The sequence below is a fragment of the Bos indicus genome, chromosome 26, assembly GCF_029378745.1.
Source record: "Bos indicus isolate NIAB-ARS_2022 breed Sahiwal x Tharparkar chromosome 26, NIAB-ARS_B.indTharparkar_mat_pri_1.0, whole genome shotgun sequence".
NCBI classification, from domain to species: domain Eukaryota; kingdom Metazoa; phylum Chordata; class Mammalia; order Artiodactyla; family Bovidae; genus Bos; species Bos indicus.
In genome coordinates this window covers 50,841,904-50,853,959 of record NC_091785.1, presented here as the reverse complement: position 1 = coordinate 50,853,959, position 12,056 = coordinate 50,841,904, and the positions used below count along the sequence as shown (strand labels likewise).

The following is a 12,056-nucleotide window of genomic DNA, read 5'->3' as shown; positions in this document are numbered from 1 at the left end:
CATATTGACTGATGCAGAAAAAGTGTTTGAAAAAGTCAAAAACATTCATGATAAAAATTCTCAGAAATATCAGAATAGAGAAAAAACTCTCAACTTGATGAAGAATATATAAAAAGAACCCACTCTAACTTTGTACTTAATGGAGAAAAGCTAAATATTTTCCTCCTCAAAAAAGGCACAAGGTAAGGATGTCCACTCCCTAACTTATTCTTATTGTGCTGGGAGTTCCACTCAATGTTAAAAAACAAGAAGAGGAATTAAAAGGCATACAGTCCAGAAAGGAAGAAATGAAACTGCCCATGTTAACAGATGGCATGACTGTCTATGTAGAAAAATTCCAATGACTAAAAAAACCCCCCAAAACTACACAAAACAAAAAGAAAAAGAAAAGCAAGGAAACAAAAAACAAACAAAAAACCTCCTAGAACTAATAGCAAGGTTTCAGATACAAGGTCAACAAAGATCAGGTATGCCTCTATACAGTGGCAATAAACACGTGGAAACAAAAATCAAAGGTAAAATGACTTGCAAATCACAAAATGAAGGGAGAAATGAAGAAGGGAAAGGGGAGAAAGGTTAACTTGTAATAAATCTACCAAAACATGTAGAGAACTTTTACGTAAAAACTACAAAATGGTAATGAAAGGCACTGCTGCTGCTGCTAAGTCGCTTCAGTTGTGTCCGACTCTGTGCGGCCCCATAGACGGCAGCCCACCAGGCTCCCCCGTCCCTGGGATTCTCCAGGCAAGAACACTGGAGCGGGTTGCCATTTCCTTCTCCAGTCCATGAAAGTGAAAGTGGATTCGCTCAGTTGTGTCCGACTCTTTGCAACCCCACGGACTGCAGCCTACCAGGCTCCTCCGTCCATGGGATTCTCCAGGCAACAGTGCTGGAGTGGGGTGCCATTGCCTTCCCCAGCGAAAGGCACTAATTCTCTCTAAACTGATACGCAGGCTGAAGACCACTCATCAACATTCAAAGATTATGCTTGTTTTATACACACAGGCAAGGCTATTCTAACATTTATATGGAAAAGCGAAGAAAAGAAGAGAAAAGAAAAGAGAAAATGGAGGGATCTGTCTCAGCTCAAGACTTCTTAGGGAGACTGGGTGGGGTCTGCAGAGGGATAGACACACGGATCAGTGGAGCAGAAAGGGAGCCCAGACAAACCCACACGAATGTGCTCAACTGACTCAGAACAAAGACACAGGAGCAATTCAGAGGAGGAAATGCAGATTTTTTTCACAAATGGCGCTAGAGGAAGAAAAATAAACAGAAAAATAAACCTTGATTGAAACCTCACACCGTGTATGAAAATTAGCTCAAAATGGACCATGGACTTCAACGTGAAAGATAAAAGAGGAAGCTTTCAGAAAAGCGTATGAGCAAGTGCTCACTGCCTTTAATATCTAGGGCTAAGCAGAGTTCTTGGGCTTCCCAGGCGGCCCTAGTGGTAAAGATCCCACCTGTCCATGCAGGTAGACGTAAGAGACATGGGTTAGATCCTGAGTCAGGACGATTTCCTGGAGGAGGGCGCTGCAGTCCACTCCAGTGCTCTTGTCTGGAGAATCCCACGGACAGAGGAGCCTGGCGGGCTACAGTCCATGGGGTCATAAAGAGTTGGATACAACTGAGTGACTTGGCATGCAAACATGCAAGCAGAGTTCTCAGCCTGACATCAAAGGTACAGCTCATAAATGGATAAGCAGATAGATTGGACTTTATCAAAATAAAAAACTTTTGTTCTATGTAAGACCTAGTTGAGAGCATGAGAAGATAAGCTAAGAACTCGGAGGGAAAAATCTACAAACCCCAGTAGAAAAAATCTACCAGTCCTGTATCTGACAAGGGACTGGTATCTAAAACATAAAACTCTCAAAACTCAACAGTTATACATTAAAAGCAGAACAAATAATCCAATTATGAAATGAGCAAAAGTCACCAAGGGCATTCCACCAAGAGGATCTACAGATGGCAAATTAGCACATGAAAAGATGTTCAACATCATTAGCCATTAGGAAAATGCAAATTAAAACCACAATGAGGTATCACTACACATTATTTAGAATGGCTAAAATAAAAAACGCCCCAATCCGGCAGGAGGCAGAGAGATTGGATTTGCAGATGTGGCAGCTGGGAAAAGAAAAACAGAGAGCCCTCCGGACCCCACTTGGCAGCCGGAAAAACAGCAGCTAAACACGCAGTTACTGTATGACCCAGCAACTGCACTCCTGGGCATTTATCCCAGAGAAATGAGCAGTTTGTTTCACACACAAACCTGTGCATGAATGGCATAACAGATTTATCTATAAGAACCAAAGTGCAGGAGCAGCCCCAGATGTTCTTCAACAATAAGGCAGCTGAGACACGCCCAGACCACAGACCACTGCTCAGCCCCAGCAGTGAGGGGACCGCCTGGTAGGCATCCAGGGGCCTTTGCTCAGTGAAAAAGCCAGTCCCAGGGCTGCACATGGCGTGACCTTCCAGAAATGGGGAACTTGCAGAAATGGACAAGAGATTAGAGTTTCCCAGGGTTGGGAGGTGTGGAGTGAGGGCACACGTCTGCATGTGGTAGGTGTGCAGCTGAGTGTGCCTTATGTGCACAGGTGTGCACAGTTGTCTGTGTGGGGGTGTCTGAGTGCATGTGTGTGCACACAGGTGTGCCCAGGTGTGAGTGTGCATGCACTGTGTGTATACAGAATGGCACAGATATTCACCCCTGGGCCACCGGTCTACCCCACTCCTGGTGCCTGGCCCAAGGTGGGTGACTTCTCTGTTTCCTGGAGCCAAGTGCTTTCTGGTAAAATCCATGTTTGAAATGGCTCTGGGAACGGGGTGGTGGACTCAACTTGGAGAGTGTTCACTTTATACAGCATCTCTGTAGAGACTGTCTTTGTCAGTCACTTGTGGAAGCCTGTTCTTGGATTTAAGGAAAAGTAAAGTGAGCTCGCGTCTCCTGCTTCAACTCCTGCATCCCCACCTACATCAACACTTGCATCAGCTCCTGCATCAGCTCCTGCATCAGCTCCTACATCTGTTCCTGCATCTGCTCCTGCATCAGCTCCTGCATCTGCTCCTGCATCAGCTCCTGCATCTGCTCCTGCATCAGCTCCTGCATCTGCTCCTGCATCAGCTCCTGCATCTGCTCCTGCATCAGCTCCTGCATCAAGGGTCAGCATGTGTTTTTTAAATAGAGGACTCTTCTGTGCACTGTATTTAGAATATACCTTGATTAACTGAAAATTGTGTTTTGTACAACTTGTCAGAACAACAGCAATCAGCCGAGCAGAGCCCACGGTCACCAGCTCAAACAGCCGGTCTCCCCACCCCCACGTCTGCTGGACAAGCTGCCACTTGCGTTCTGGAAATGAGGACGTAGGAAGGACGGCATCACCCGCCACGTCAGAACGGGACTGTCTCGAGTCTCCCTTTCATGCTTCTGAAAACCAGTGGAGACACATCTTTCATGATCAGAGGGCTGACTCACGCCAACCCAGGCAAAGAAGACCCAGCAGGTCTTCACACAGAGGGTCCCTGGGGTGGCCTTGGGGGTTCCTGTCAGTAGCAACACCCATAATGCTGTTGTCCGAGGTGAGCTCTGAGTGGGGCCGTGCCCAGTGCCGAGTCCACTCGGTGTCCACACGGGCCAGGAGCCACATCCCACAACACCTACCTCCCCTGCAGGGAAAGCGGGGCTGGGACAGCCCACGGGGGCCCTGCGCTGGGGGAGGGCATCTCCCTGTTGCCGGGGTCCAGCTGGCCCTGGGCTGACACTGATGAGACAGCTGGCAACAGCATCCGGGGGACCGTGGCTCAGCCAGCCGCGAGCAGAGTGGGAAGGACAGGGCCAGGGTTTTCGAGGAAAGCTGGGGGGTGCTGTTTAAAATCCGAGAGTGAGACATGCAGCGACAGAGCGAGCCCTGCAAGCCAGGCCAGCACCAGCTCCGAAGTGTCAGCGCGCAGAGGCCACAGCCCACTCCTGACCCTGGCCTGATGCGGGCTGGGCTTCTCCAGGGGTGGGGCCTTCCTGGGGAAGCAGGGGGTGGGCCTGGCCTGGCTCATCAGTGGTACCGAGGGAGCCTGCCCTGCAGAGCAGGTCCCAGAGAAGTGTCCATGGTGCTCCCGCATAGACAGAGGGCAGGGCCAGGCCCCCGGGGCTGGGGGCAGGTGGTCACTCCTCATGAGGATGGAAACTGGCTCGTGTGAACTTGTCCCCTCCACTGTCCACTGACCCCCACCTCCCGTCCAGCCTAGGTGGGCACTGGGCAGGGCTGGGGTGAAAAGAACCCGGATGTGCGCAGTGGGCATCCATCAGCATTTTGACAGACACGATCCTTGATTTCTCGTCCGCGTGATGAAGCTGGAGGCCTGGTGGTCAGCTACTCGGGTTTCATCAATTTTGATGGACAAGTTACATCATTGCGCAGAGCACGGCTCAGCTAGGAGCTGGGCCAGGACTTCTGGAAACGTGTTCCAAGTAATGAGCTGTCATGGTCATTCACATTTGTTTTATTCTTTCGGCAGCAAAGACGTTACCCTGGACTAATTTCCTGCAGAGACAGGCCGACAAGGCTGGGATGGTGGGAGAAGCCCCACAGGTCACGGAGTCGGATGCCTCCCTGCATAGCTGGCCGCAGGCGGGCGAGGGGGAGCCAGCTCCTTGGGCACAGGCTGGAGCCCGGCCTCTCCCAGGCCTCAGGGGTTTCTTTCCATCCCTGGGAAAATCAGGAATACTGACAGCGCTTCTGTACACACACTCTTAAAGGTGGCTCATTATACAGAAACCTAACATAACCTAGCATGGCCGCCAGCATGGCCAGAGCGTGTGGACCCAGCCTCAGGCCAAAAGTGCAAAGTCACTGCCACCCCTCCTCCGGCGCCTGCTCCTCCTCCACCACCCCCTCCTCCTCCTCACTGTGTGGAGAGGGAGGGTCCCAAGAAAAGAGGAGCCAGCCCCACCCCACCCTGGTCCGTCCACGAGTCTGGACACGGCGTTCCTCCACTGGCATTCTAGGCCCGGAGGCCCCCTCCTGACACGAGCTCACATCTGGCCAGTTTAGGGATTGGTCCCCAAAGGCCGCCCTCTGGCTGTGCGAGACCCCCGTGGGGACTGGAGGCTCAGCCGCCGTGGGAGCTGCGGGCAGACACCAGGTGCTGCCGGCTGGACGGGCCACACGCTCCGCCCTGGTCTCCCGGGACTGTTCTCTTCTGCCCCGGGCCCCGGGCACCAGGCAGACGGACACGCTGCCCACGGGGCTCGGGTCCAAGGCCACAGTCAGAGAGCACGTTTCTGTGGGGGTCTGAGTTCTTTGTTCTCCCGAGGAGATACACACAGAAAAAGCTCAACCAGCTCTGGAAGAAGCACAGTGTATAATTCCGTTCTCCAAAGCTGTTATTAATTAGGACCCCCAGGAGCCACATCCAGCTGGAAGCAGCCGTGGCCGGACCTGCAGCCTCGGTTCCACACGGCTTCCACTCCAACAGCCCCTGCTGCAAAGATGACAATCTTCCCCCAAGATGTGCTGGTTTATTTTTATACCCAAAAGTGCTCTGAAAGAGGACATTTTATTGTTTTGAAGATCTCACCTAATTGTGTTATCTCAGTGATAACGTTTCTTAAGGTTTTTAATTTAAAAAGCCATGCAACTCATTTATTTTATAAATACAAAACCACTCAAGCCCCAGATGTATTTAAATGAAAAAGAATCAGCTTCCCTGATTGGCCTCATAATTCAGCATGGCTTAGAAAGTTTCAAATGCTGTGAATTTTCACATCAGAAGGACAGTTAATAAACAGATAACACAGGCTGTTTGATGCTGAGCTCTGCAGAAGCTCATTTTAAACTCAAGGCAGCACATGACCCAACTTGTGTCGGCAGCAGGTTTATAAGCTCTGTGCCTCGTGTCGACAGCTTGGTGTGCACAGTCACTCTCCATTACAAGAGAGAGTCCCTCAAAAAGTTAAACCTAGAATTACCATGCAGCCCAGCAATGCCAATCCTGAGCACACATCAGAGAAGCGAAGAGAGGAGTTCAGACAAGCCTGCGCCGCTTGATCCACAGGGGCCAAGAGTCAGGAAGAGCACTGATGCTCGTTAACGGATGAGAAGGAACAGGCGAGACACGGTCCATCCACCCCGGGATGCAACTCAGCCGTGAGGCGCAGTGAAGCCCTGAGCCTCATATGACACCGACGGACGCTGGAAACACTGTGCCCGTGGAAGAGACCAACCGGGGCAATGTATTATGTGAGTCCTTGCTACACAGAGTGTCCAGAAGAGGTAAATCCAGAGAGACAGAAAGCAGATTCCTGTTGTCGGGCTGGAGGATCAGGGAGGGGAGCTGCCGCTGGCCGGGGCCACCTCCAGGGATCAGAGGATCCAGGAGGCAGAGCGCACACACTGACATGCAGTGCTGACCGGAGCTGCCCCTGGAACCTCACGGAAGGGGGTGCACACAGCGGACACGCACTAATGCCCAGATGCCCCCCGGAACCCGCCGGCAAGGGCTGGGAGAGCTGGATCAGAAATCCGGTCAGAGGGGAGGGGAGCGTCTTCAGGGCAGACCCAGAGGGAGGCTTGCCCGAGCAGGCCAGGAAAGCAGGCATGCGTGAGCCCTGGGACACCCCAGCCAACTCCTCCCGCCAGGACCCAGGGACAAGCCCCCTCCAGGGCGGCCGTGAGCCCTGGGACACCCCAGCCAAGTCCTCCCGCCAGGACCTGGGGACAAGCCCCCTTCAGGGCGGCCTGTTGAAGGGGTGGGGAAGGTGGGGAGGCCGCTTCCCTCCGACCAAGGCGCTGACTGGGCCCTTCCTCACCATGAGGGACATCACAGAGAGCTTCCTGTCTCATCTTCCTTTCAAGGGTTGCCTGTAATCAGCGCATCACACTGAGGCTGAGACAGGAGGACCAGGAACGCTCCGACCCTTTCAGCTGGGAGTCCCCAGAATCTCTCCTTGAGAAGCCCAGGTATTTCACTGCAGAGGTTACCTTAAGGGTGCCTGGATTCTGAGGGAAAGAGAGGTAGATGCGATGGCCATGGGCAGCGGGCATGCCGCCCGGGGGGGGAAGCAGGCGGCCCTGCCAGGCCGGGCCCACCTCTCGGCCTTGTTCCCCAAGGGACGCACCGACCCGGTAATGACGCTGCGGCTCTTCCGCTCGAAGCCGCCACGGCTCAGCCCTGACTTGGACAGGCAGGAGCGCCAAGGGCTGGGGCTCAGGCAGCCCCTCGCCCAGAGCCAGGTGAGGCCCCCAGGGGAGACCCTCCCCCTCTGTGGTCCTCGAGAGCTGGCGCTGGGCTGCGGGGGGACCTGGAGGGAGCGGGGACTGTGGATCAACAGGCCCCAGGGACCCCAGGCAGAGTCCTTCCCGTCGGCTCAGGCCACGGGCACCGTGGGGGCCGAGCGCCCGGGGGAGGGTCCCAGAGCCCAAGGCCACCGGGGGCTGTCTGTGCCCAGTGACCGCCCGGGGCGAAGGGAGACGCGGCCACACGGCCCGAGTCCTCTGGTTTTAGGCCCTGACGAGGGTCTTGGGTTTTTCAGGCCGCTGGTTCCAAGAGCTGGGCTACACGACGCCCCTGGTAAGGATGCGTGAGCTTCGTGGGTGAGGACGGGGGTCCTGTGAGCCCAGGGGTGCGGTAGTTAAGGGGGCGGAGCCTGGCGGCAGTCGGCAGGGCACAGGGATCCCAAGGACCTGAGCCCTGCCCGGGACGCACCCCCACCTGCCTGGGCACCCGCACCCCCACCCGGCTGTCTCCAGCCCTGTGTGCCCAGCCCCTGGGAGGCCTTGGGCAGCCCCCAGTGCGCCCCTGGCTCTCCCCTCCGAGCTCCCCACCCTGTTCCACCCTGTTCCTCCTGGCGCCCCTGGGGCTGGCGGGACCCTCCCCAGTACTGTGTCCAGAGATGCAGCCGACTCTGAACAGAGCCTTGGAGCTCCCTGTGGACCCGTGAGAAGCCCGTTTTCTGCCTGTCGGCTCCTCCCAAAGCTGAAGACCTGTCCAGCCTCTGCAGGGCCGGCCCGGCCGGCTCCTCGGGACGTGAAGCTGGTGTGGGTTTCCCCTGCCCAGATGCGTCTCCTGGAACTGAGCCCTTCCAGCTCCATGCGTGACCTTTGGAGCATCAGAGGGGCAGGCTGTAAAAGTGTCCCAGCTCCAAGTCTGAGGAGGAGGGCGGGGGCGGCTGAGACCCCAGGGGACTTGGCCCTCCACACCTAAACACTAGCACCCTGTCCAGATCCTCTGGGGTCACCAGGCCCCACCACAGGAGCTGCGCTTTCCCCAAAGTCAGGGGAAGAGCAGGCCTGGGCCCCAGAACTGAGTGAGGGACCCAGTGGGCGGGGGGCGATCCCGGGATCCAGAGGAGCCAGCCGGCCTGCAGCACTGTCTCCACCTGGACTGTTCCAGAGGGGCCTGTGCTGTCCACTCTCTGCTCTGCAAGCTCAACCCCCGTCACTGCCCAGTGGACGAAGAAGGTTCCCGAGAGCCTCCCTCACCAGACTCCAGCAGCCTCGCCTGCAGACCAGCTTCACTGAGCAGTCCGACCCGTGTCATCACCCCAGAAGCAGTGAAGGGCCCCCTGGACAGCCTGGGCGCCCACGGGACCCAGGAGGTCACCCGCCCGGGGATCCCAGCCGGGCCTCGGGAGCCTGGGCGCCCACGGGACCCAGGAGATCACCTGCCCGGGAGTCCCAGCCGGGCCTCGGGAGCCTGGGCGCCCACGGGACCCAGGAGATCACCTGCCCGGGAGTCCCAGCCGGGCCTCGGGAGCCTGGGCACGAGCCGGCCGCTAGCACAACCCCGGCTTCCTGGGGGCCCACCCCCCACCTCCACCCAGAGCTGCGGCCAAACCCAGCCCAGCCAGGCCAGGGGCCCCGCGCCCAGGGAGTGGTCCTCCAGTCAACAGGACGGGCTTCCGGCCCCAGACTGGCCCAGGCATCCCTCACGAGAGCCACACAGCTCCCCTGCAGACCCTCGAGAGCCACACAGACGGCCAGCCCGCTTCCATGAGGGTGGATTCTGAACTGGGAAGAAATCCCTTCCTTTGATGAGGCGTGCCCCCACTTCTGCCCTCCACAGCAGGGAGGCTCCCGATGAGAGACCCTCCCCCACCGCCACCCCCGCCGCGGTCTCAGCCACGGGGACCTTCTCTGAGTCGCCCTGCGCCGTGGCCTCCAGGGGCTAGGAACCCTTCACAGGCTGCTTGGAACGGAGGAAACGTGGCCCGAGGGCTGGGGTCACTGCAGGGCGTGTTCACAGCTATTTTAAACTGAATGGCAGGTACTTTCTATAGAAGGAACAGGGGTTGACTCTTCTCTTGCTCCATGGTTTCTGCCACTAATGGTGAAATCTGTCTTCAAAAATCTAATAAAACTCAGTAATAAAGCTTTGGTAGATTATATATTTATAGCTTTCTGGGTTAGAACTCTTCAGAAGCTGGCTGGCCGGTTGGGTTTGTTACCAGCTACACAGTAACCTTTACGAGGCGTCCGTCACAGGAAGGGGCCAGGTTCTCACACCGCGGGCTGGACGCACCAAGCATTCCTGGGACCAGCTGTCTGTGGGGGGCTCACTTTAACCACACGCCGTTACTCAGACACTCCTGCAGCCCCGAGTGCACTCCAGCACCTGGATCCAACCTCCAGGGCCCGGGGGAGGGGTCTCACAGGCCCGGGGAGGGGTCTCACAGGCCTTGGGGTCTGTGGGCACTTGTGCTGAGCAGGGTCGGCCAGGGCTGGAGTGGCTTCCTCAGGAGGTTGGGCTGGTCCCTGAGAGTCCCCAGCTGCCTGCCCTCCCTGGGGTCCCCTGGACGACCCCCCTGGCCTGACAGCACCAGCAGGGCAGGTGACGGGAGGCAGGTCCAGAATCAGCTCACGGCCACACTCACCCCCCAGGGGACACACGGACGTTTGCGGGAAGGAGGCAGTCAGCCTGGCGCCCTCTGCAGCCTGCGGGGCAGCTCAGGACAGGGGTACGCTCACCTACGGGCATGGGGGTCCAGGTGGTGCTGGGGATGGGCAGTCCTGCTTCCCCCGCCTGCCCTCCCAGCAGGGCTCCCCGGCCCAGGGTCCTTGGCGGGGGACCCCAGGCTCACAGGACGCCCGGGGCCTGCTCCTCAGCGGTCACAGCTCGGGGCTCTTCCTGCTGGTTCTCTGAGGCCCCGATGCCCCTTCCGTCCCCCCAGCTCCCTGCCGGGCACAGGGAGCCGGCCGAGCCCACACGCCCTTGGCCAGAGACCAGCAATGGACCGCTATTTCCAGAAATCTTAAATAGTCACAGCGTCCAACAGGAGTGAGGGCCTCCCGAAACCCCCTGGAGTTGCTCCTGACAGGGGTGACTGGCACCATCAGGAAGAAAGGCCTACACCCCCAAACCCAGTCCTGCAACAGCTTTTCAGAATGCTGCAAGAAGGACTGGATGATCTGGAGACGATCGAGCTGTTGAAGAGAACCTGGGCCCGACTGGGCGAGGGTGGGGGACAGTCTGATCCCAAGAGACGACAGTGAGGCTCCCACGGCGTTTAGCCCTTTAGCCCGTCAGAGCACCTGGGCCTCTCAGGTGGAGGGAACCGGCTCCCGGCGGCAGGCAGCCAGGAGGACCTGACCTGGGGCTGCTCCAGGGCTGCTCAGAGAGCCCCTGCCCCCGCGCCCCCAGCCGCCTCGTTTTCAGCTCCTCACTGAAGTGCTGAGGCCTTAGATGTCGACGGCAGGACGACAGCGACAAGACGAGGGAAGAGACCTTCCCAGGGGACGTCTGTGGAACCAGCTTCATCTTCTCCTCTCCGCGCCACGGGGAGGACCAGCTGCTTGGAGACCGAGCCTGGCTCCCCGAGGTGTGGGAAGCCTTCCACAGAGGAACCCTGAAGCGGGCAAAGGCTGATTTAAAGTGACTTTTGATTGTCACGAAGCCTTTTCGGATTTCGGTTTTGGAAGGCTGGGCCCCTGGGGACCACAGCTGCTGAGACTTGGATTCACATCATCTGATCGATGTGCCAGAGGCGCCCCGAACCACAGCAGTGCTTGTCCCTCATCCTGCCACTGCCCCATCCACCCAGTCCACCCGGATCCTGGTCTACACTGCCTCATCCACCCAGTCCACCCGGATCCTGGTCTGCTCTGCCTCATCCACCCAGGTCCACCCGGATCCTGGTCTACACTGCCTCATCCACCCAGGTCCACCCGGATCCTGGTCTACACTGCCTCATCCACCCCAGCTCCACGCGGATCCTGGTCTACACTGCCTCATCCACCCAGGTCCACCCGGATCCTGGTCTACACTGCCTCATCCACCCCAGCTCCACGCGGATCCTGGTCTGCTCTGCCTCATCCACCCCAGGTCCACCCAGATCCTGGTTGCTCTGCCTCATCCACCCAGGTCCACCCGGATCCTGGTCTACACTGCCTCATCCACCCAGGTCCACCCGGATCCTGGTCTACACTGCCTCATCCACCCCAGCTCCACGCGGATCCTGGTCTGCTCTGCCTCATCCACCCAGGTCCACCCGGATCCTGGTCTACACTGCCTCATCCACCCAGGTCCACCCGGATCCTGGTCTACACTGCCTCATCCACCCAGGTCCACCCGGATCCTGGTCTACACTGCCTCATCCACCCAGGTCCACCCGGATCCTGGTCTACACTGCCTCATCCACCCAGGTCCACCCGGATCCTGGTCTGCTCTGCCTCATCCACCCAGGTCCACCCGGATCCTGGTCTACACTGCCTCATCCACCCCAGGTCCACCTGGATCCTGGTCTGCTCTGCCTGGTCCACCCCAGGTCCACCCGGATCCTGGTCTGCGCTGCTCGCAGTCGGGTGGGGAGGAGGTGTCTGGGGAGCCCTGTCTCCAGCCCCACGTGGAGCAGATGTGGGAAGAGGGAGGTTGTTCTATACAGTTGAGGCTGAATTGTGCCCAGACTGCTTGGGACGCGGGGAGAGGCTCTGAACCTGTGAACCCAGGACGTGGGGCAACTTTGGCTGATGCCAACTTCTCGGGGTTCTTTACTGCAGGGCTCTGCCTGAAAGTCATGAGTCAGCGGCTGCCTCTGCAGGAGCTGGTACAGA

At 57.6% G+C, this 12,056-nt stretch overlaps 1 long non-coding RNA gene across 1 annotated transcript; it reads left to right on the top strand.

Annotated features, from left to right (window-relative positions):
* Positions 1 to 5,930: 5,930 nt before the first annotated feature.
* LOC139179925 (uncharacterized) lies at positions 5,931 to 9,361 on the top strand. Its single transcript, XR_011564223.1, has 5 exons — positions 5,931 to 6,248; positions 6,864 to 6,968; positions 7,119 to 7,241; positions 7,541 to 7,578; positions 8,401 to 9,361. It is a non-coding gene; the product is annotated as an uncharacterized lncRNA (long non-coding RNA).
* Positions 9,362 to 12,056: the final 2,695 nt, after the last annotated feature.